Consider the following 7535-nt stretch of genomic DNA (forward strand, 5'->3'; position numbering starts at 1 on the left):
AGTAAAAGTGAAGGGTTTTTACAAAGTTTCCCTTTTTGGGACTCAATCTGAAGTTAAATGAAGGTAGTAGCCGGCAGTATGTTGCAAAATATGTAAGAGCTTTATCTGGTGTAGCAAAAATAATGACGTGTCATGACTGGATAATATTCTGCTTTCAGGTCTCTGATAGTTCCTGTCCATTGTCTGGGCATGGCCCTGCTCTGGCTTGGGTCAGCATCAACCTCAGTTTTGGCAAGCTGGGGACATGGTGCTGAGGGAACGCTAGGTGTAAAAGCGTGAAGGAATTTTCAAGCTCAATCCCACTCTGTTTTCCTGGGAGATGCTTCTTGAGAAACCCTCGTAGCGTTCCCCGTCTCAAAATCTCAGCATCAGCAATCATGTGTCTTCACCTCCTTTGATGCATGATCACCATCAAAGGGCACCGAGGGAAGCTATAGCACATCATCCTTCACATCTATCCGGAGTTTAAAGGGAGCATTACGTATGGATGAAAAATCGCTCGTCAGACACTTGCCTTGGGTCGGTAATTGGAGATGATGTAGTTTAGATTCAGTTCGGCGCAAAGTCACAGCAGAGTCACCAGCATTTTACTCCCTCTTCAAGAGACTGACACCAGAGGACGAGCTCTCTGCAGACGCTTTTATACAGCTCATTCCTTTCGCCTAGAAAGCAAGAGTACAGGCGTGATCTCAGCTGACGTTAGATCCTGGAAGCTCCTTATTTCCTTTCCTGTCTGGAAACATCGGAAAGGGAATTCTGCCACTGCATTATCTTAGCGAGCGCGGCCTCAAGGGAATGTTCATGTCTTGAGCACTAAGCATTTATTTCCTTGTTCTCTGGGAGGATCCCTGGGAGGCCATGTTGTCTGATTCATTTCACTGAATTGTCATCTAATGAATGGTACGCGTCCGTCGGCTGCCACACACTGACAGAAGAGAAGGGCCCCTATGGGTGCGCGTCTTGGGGGTTCTTCCATTCTCATTAGGTGGGAATCAAAAGGAAAAAAGAGGCCTGCTGATGGTTTATAATGTTTCCTGTGTACTTCTCAAAGGGAGAGGGACATGTGAAGCCATTTATACTCCACATGAAAGGGGTGATCAGTATAGAGCGTCTATCATCTTTGAGGCATGTTCCCGAGTTTTCATCTTTAAAGAAAGACAAGGCAATGGAGCCTGGAACATAATTAATTAGTTAAAAACATTTCTTCCAAAATCAAACTTCACAAGTCATTTAACGCAAAAGAGATTATGGAAGATTAGTGGAGGGAGTGATGGCTAGAGTCCCAATAGAATGGATTGTATTGATTGAGTATTTCAACTTTTTTTTTCACAGTGTCTTCAAAATAATTGAACTCCAGGAAGAAACTTGATGCTGCAGGTGGCAGTTCATCAGTATGTCTGGGTCTGCTCAAGCTTTCAGCCTGTTAAAGGAAGTTTTTCATGGGGACAGTTTCCAAATGTTCCCAAGTGGTTGCTGGTGGATGAATGTTGTGTCTATTCTAAATAAATTAGGTTCACTGCAATGCCAGCAGCTAATTAGCCCCCAATTATCGTTTCACTGCTCAGAGAAACAGAATAGTCAATTTACGGTAAATTGTTGGAACATCTGACCATATGTTAAAAGTAAAACATTAAAACATCATTTGAATTTCCTGCGCTGAGCCTGACATCAGAGGAAAACGGCCCCACTGAAAATAAAATCCTTGAGAGAGAGTGGAGTGGAAAAACAAAAATTCAAGAGAGTTCAGGAAAGCGGTCAATTTCAGCTAACTGGGTGCATTCAAATGTTGTTTTAATGTTTCCCAGGAAATTTCAACCTCAACCCGAGAGCACAAACAAAAAACATTTTTTCCATCAGATATTGACATCTTGTGACTATAAATTAAAGACGTATTGTGATAGAATATGGACCTACACACTTTTTTACAGTTCATGGGAACTTTAAACTTGAATTTTATACTTTTTTTTTTTTTTCATAAAATAAAATCTTCTTTTGTTGGGATATGTTGAATCCTTCTTGTTCTCTCTGTGTCTGACCATCCATCCCGACCCTCTTCCTCTCTTATCAACATTAACACACCCTAATGTCCGCTAATGGGATTTCATGTGTCCCTCTCTTGTCACAATTATAGCGCCTCTCTTTCAAGCTTCTATTCTTCAGGCACTTTTATCACCAGCATAAGTCACCGACTCAGTACGACCTGTCGGATTCCAACAGCCTCCCCTTCCTCTCCCATCCTCTTCCTCTCTATCTTCCCCTCCTCTCCCCACACATTTCGTCGTCTTTCCTCTAATCTCTGCTCATGTTCTACCCCACCTCTACCTCCATTCTACCTTTCATCTACTCCATCTTTGTCAATCTAACTACCCCTCCTTTTCGTTCCCTTGATGTCTCCTAACCTTCTCCTCTCCTTCTTCTTCCTCTCCCCATCTCAGTGCCAATCTGCAAGGTAAATGCAAGAGCTATCTGGTGTTTGACAATTGCTAACAGGATGCTGACACACACGTTGCTGTGCTCTCTGTCTCTTAACTACATTAGAAGAGGGGAGAGTGTGTGTGTGTGCCCGATCGCTTGTCTCCCTCGTCCTATTTTCTATCTCCCCTAAATAAGAAACCTTGCGATGCCACAGCCGGTCCAGGGACGATTGCAGAAGAATGCTCATGCAATCAGAGAAACTAATAACACAGTAAAAAACACACTGAGATAAATATATGCAGAGATACACACACACACACATCACACATATCATAGCAGAGACACAAAAACAAATACAGACTCATAGGGTGCACACATTGCGCTGATTGTACCCATAAACCCTGATGCAACAGTGATGTATAATACATGAGCTCTCCACATACATAAACATGTTTCACCCTGATCAGAGCCATTACAGTCGCTTAAGGCCCACCATGTGTATCTGTGTGTGTGTGTGTGTGTGTGTGTGTGTGTGTGTGTGTGTGAGAGAGAGTGTGTGTGTGTGTGTGTGTGTGTGTGTGTGTGTGTGGGTGTGTGTGTGTCGGGTATCTGGAGACTGTTGAAGTCTCACATTCGTTTTTATGTATATGTGTAACAAGGGGCTATAAGAGCACAGCTTTTCCTCTTGAGAATTGACCCAGCTGCACAGATGACTGTATCACAAACCCATTGTGCTCTCAGCAACATCTAGAAATTATATATAGACGTGGCAGACCCACTTTTCTTGCTCTTACAAAAATATAGTACACAGCAGGCTGTGATAATCGATATAACCTGAGAGGGCAGGTCATAAATCTAAGCAAATGTATTTCCCAGAAGGGCAATGGATGCTTTCACACAAGCAAAAACCTTATAACATAAAAAGGATCACTTTGCACTCGCACAAACCCATCTCCGCCAACTCTAGATAAAAAGGCAAATAGTTATTATTATCAGCGACTTATAAGGTCGCGTAATAAATGGACGCAATTAAGCGGAGTTTTTGAAGCGACTCGGAGCCGATCTACCTCATTAGAGACGCGCTGAACCGCGGAGAGATTGCGCATACGGACCGCGTGCAGGTATAATATTTGCCCCGGGGTGTCTGCGCTCGCTATGTGACTGTCTGTCAGTAGCTGCCCCCCGCCATCCTCCGGTAAGTGCCGCGTGCAGACAGAGTGCGCACACGTACGCACGCACGCACACAAACAGTCTGTCCGGTATCGTCTCGCACGCGTAAAAATATTGTGCCCATCCAATTTGCAAAAAAAAAAAAAGTGACAGCACCTTCTGTCCACCTTGTAGTCGGGAGAAAACATTGGACTACAAATCTCTTAAAATCGATGAATGGATCAATAGAGGAATCGATCAATGTATACAACAGTTATCATGGCTGAAATTCCCTCACATAAAATCCCATCTGAGTGTACTCCAGCGGACAGGTCCTCAATCTCTTTGACCAAGGGCTTCCAATTAGGTCTCTACGTTCAATGTAGTCCATTGTGAAACTGGATGAGCAGTAATGTTTCTTAAAACTACCATTGAAATAGAATTTCACACAAAGCTTGTAAGACTTGAGTTTTTAAATGGCAAAAATCCCGGTAAAGCCTTCGGGGTCTCGCAAATACGCACGGAGTCCGTCCGCCGTCAGACTAAACCACACGCATCTGTTCATCTGTAAACATTTAAAGGAGACCAAATATTGACAGTGAAGTATTTTGGGTTGCACATACCGTCATCTGAATCCAAATGTGATCTCTGTTGAATGTCAAGCAGCGGTGCCAAAGACCAGAGCAGGCAGAGAGAAGCGAAATACCCAAATACCAAGCGAGGGAAAACTAGGTCTGATCTTCAATCAGCCTGACCGCCGGAAAAAATACACAATCACAATGACAGGATTATCTTATAATAGACGCATTTAGTCTGAATTTACCTTTCAATGTCGGATCTCTGCGTGATGTCTCAAGTTTGTTCGTCCGTTGCTCGTTCAGCCCGCCAGCCGGTCAGAAAACTGAGTCCAAGAAGGACAAACGCTGTTATCGCGCCCTCTCTCTCTCTCTCTCTCTCTCTCTCTCTCTCTCTCTCTCTGTCTCTCTCTCTCTCCCGCTCGCTCTCACTTCACTCTTTCCCTCGTGCGCGCCTTCTCTCCCTTCAATAATAACGTGACTCTAGAAAATATCTCGGCACGTTCTTACTATCCTCTAATTTCTCGCTTTTGTCCATTTTCCTCTCTTCATCATTGCTTTCTCTCTCTCTTTCTCTCCCTCCCTCTCTCTCTCTCTCTCTCTAACTCTCTCTCGGAAGTGATTATTATTGGTATGATGTCCGTCATCACTCATAATCACCACTGCCTCTTCAAACACCACCATCATCATCTCCATCATTATCGTGGCATTCAGAAATCTATACAGCATGCTGATTAGTATTCATGTGCTGAGCTGTTCTGTGTACCGAACATGTGTCTGTGTAATTTTCCAAATGACCTAATAAGAACTTATGATCTGACTTCAGTGACTTTATCAAGGTTCAGCACTTTATAAAGGTTGTATATGTTGTAATTAACCATTTCCCTTGATAAATGGTAATTAAATAATATACTTCATAAACATCAATGAGATAAATACATGACATTGCTTTGGGTGCTGGGGCTTGATATGATATCAGGATATATTTAAACTGTGGTAAAAAATAAAATAAAAACCTCTATGATAACATGCTACAGGAAAACGCCATGAGAAATTTTAAAGACAAATTCACACACTTTTAAGCCTCAGGTCAATCTGAATAGTTAAATAGGGAAAATTACATGCAGGTGTTTGTAATGTTTTGGGCTATGGGTTTTCTTTCAAAACATACAGGAATAAAAAATGACTTAAAGGGAGAATGTGTGACTTTTTGATCCAGTAGATGTCACACCTGAGCGCCAGCATTAAACCATAACAACACCTCCACCACAGTGAAGCCTCCGCTCTCTTCCAGCAACACACCTCCGACCCCGCTCCACTCAAGTTCATACAAGTAGAAAGCTCTATGAGCACCATCAAGCTCGAGCTACAATCACCTGCGGTCTGCATAGTTGTGTTAACAGGCTAATGTTAGCATATATATATATATATATATATATATATATATATATATATATATATATATATATATATATATATATATATATACACACATACATACATACATACATACATACATACATACATACATACATACATATGTATCAGTAAAGGTCGAGAAGCATGTGATCCTCACTCAGCCAATCAAAAGAGATCACCCTCTGTCACTGATCCTATTGTGGCATTTGAATCAAATATGGTCACTTTTTCAATGTTTATTCTTCTACATAAACTTACAATTTTTTTGATAAATGTTTTAACAGAAATAAAGTTCTGCTCTGTCCCCCAATAACACTCAGAGGTTGAATTTTTGAATTTCAATGAGTGTCCTCTAAAGGGTTAATATTAGTTTTAATGTTTCTTGATACAGAGTAGTTACAATCATACCATATACGTGGAGGGAAGTCTCTTTTTTGAAAGTGTAGAAGTTTTGTATTAAATTACAATGTTTTAAAATTTTGATCCAGTTTTTGTTAGTGGATAGTTTTTTTTAATGTAGTCTGTCTTTATGTACAGTAGTTCTCAATACTGTACATTGTGATAACATCGTTTTTAGTGTTTATCACTGACTGTATGGATAGTTATCCACACCTGAATGTTGGGTTCATTTAAAAAGGGGGGATTGAGTTAGTGTTGAAGAGTTATAATTTGTCCTCTTGTCTATTAAAGGTCACATATCATCCTCCTTTTCAATAAGTTTCAGTAACTCACAGAGGTCCCTAAATCATGTCTTGGAAGTTTCTTGTTGTTAATCCTCTCTGATCCTGTGTTTGATGTCTATAAACCCCTCTATTTCAGGCCTGATCAGCACAGGCTGTTTCTGTGTCTGTACCTTTAAATGTAAATGAACTGTGTCTGACCACGCCCCTCTCTGGAAGGCTTTGGGTGGCTTGGGCTGTCTCGCAGAACGTACACTGTGCATATGTCAACACGATCCATGGGGGGCCCCATTTTGCGCAAGTGAATTGAATTTCCCTCGGGATCAATAAAGTATCATCATTCTCTGCAAATGCGCAAAGGATGCGCGTGGATTTTGCCGAGAGGCGCGCGTAGAGCACCGCCACCAAGTCAGCCCGAGGCAGGAGAGAGAGAAAAAACAAGAGACGCAATGATTGAAAGCGCGAAGCATCACCATCTGACCAATCAGCGGTCAGATGGGCCGGCAGGCAGTTTTTTGCAGGTAGAGAGAGAGAGATGGCTTCCAAACGTCAATACGATTCAGGAGCTGCAAAAGAAAGAAAAAGTCCAAACAAGAAGAGGCTCGTGGGTATGTTGTTGAAATAAAAAAGAAAAAAACTTTGTGGCATATAAATATAAACTGCTGGCATGTCTGATCGTGCTAATCATGAGACAGAAGAGATAATTGTGTTGAGATGTGGACTGGAGATTACATTTTCAAGCGGCCCTGATGACCATTTATTAAATGTCTTGTTAACTGAATATATTCAATTTTTTTGAAAAAAAATTAGTTTTTAATTGACCAGTTGGTGGACATATGTTGGCTCAGGTTTATAGCGTATCAATCTATGCTTTTATTGTTCCACTTTTGATCTGTAAAGTTATTGTTCCACTGTTGATAGAGGCTGTTCATTTGATTTGTTAGTAATTGTAATTAATATTAATGTTATTATTATTATTATTATTATTATTATCATTATGTTATTGGATGGTGGGCCCCAAAATAAAATCCTGCTTAGGGCCCTCACTTGGCCAGGGGCGGCCCTGCCGAGAGCAGAACAAGCACCGAGCTGTGGGAGTGTCACTGACCTGGGGGGAGGGGTTACTGCCCTTTGTGATGTCATGAAGGGAAAATATAAAAATTGCCTCTTTGAGCACACATTCTGAAAAGTGAGCAGGCAAAAGATGGAGAGGATAGCCTTTTTGTAATTGAGGGGTTTGTACTAGGGACACATATTGGTGTCAGGAAAATAAGGTGAAGTGTATTTTGCATAACAT

The 7535-nt window shown here is 41.4% G+C and overlaps 1 protein-coding gene across 2 annotated transcripts in view; it reads right to left on the minus strand.

Moving 5' to 3' along the window:
• Window positions 1–4729, minus strand: part of cdh24b (cadherin 24, type 2b) — a 178347-nt gene extending 173618 nt beyond the window's left edge. For both annotated transcript variants that reach the window (XM_079348041.1, XM_079348040.1), the window contains exon 1: window positions 4188–4729. The gene's annotated coding sequence lies outside the window, so the exon portion shown is untranslated. The remainder of the gene's footprint in view (window positions 1–4187) is intronic.
• Window positions 4730–7535: the final 2806 nt, after the last annotated feature.

This window comes from Symphodus melops (genome assembly GCF_947650265.1).
Source record: "Symphodus melops genome assembly, chromosome: 7".
Classification (NCBI taxonomy): domain Eukaryota; kingdom Metazoa; phylum Chordata; class Actinopteri; order Labriformes; family Labridae; genus Symphodus; species Symphodus melops.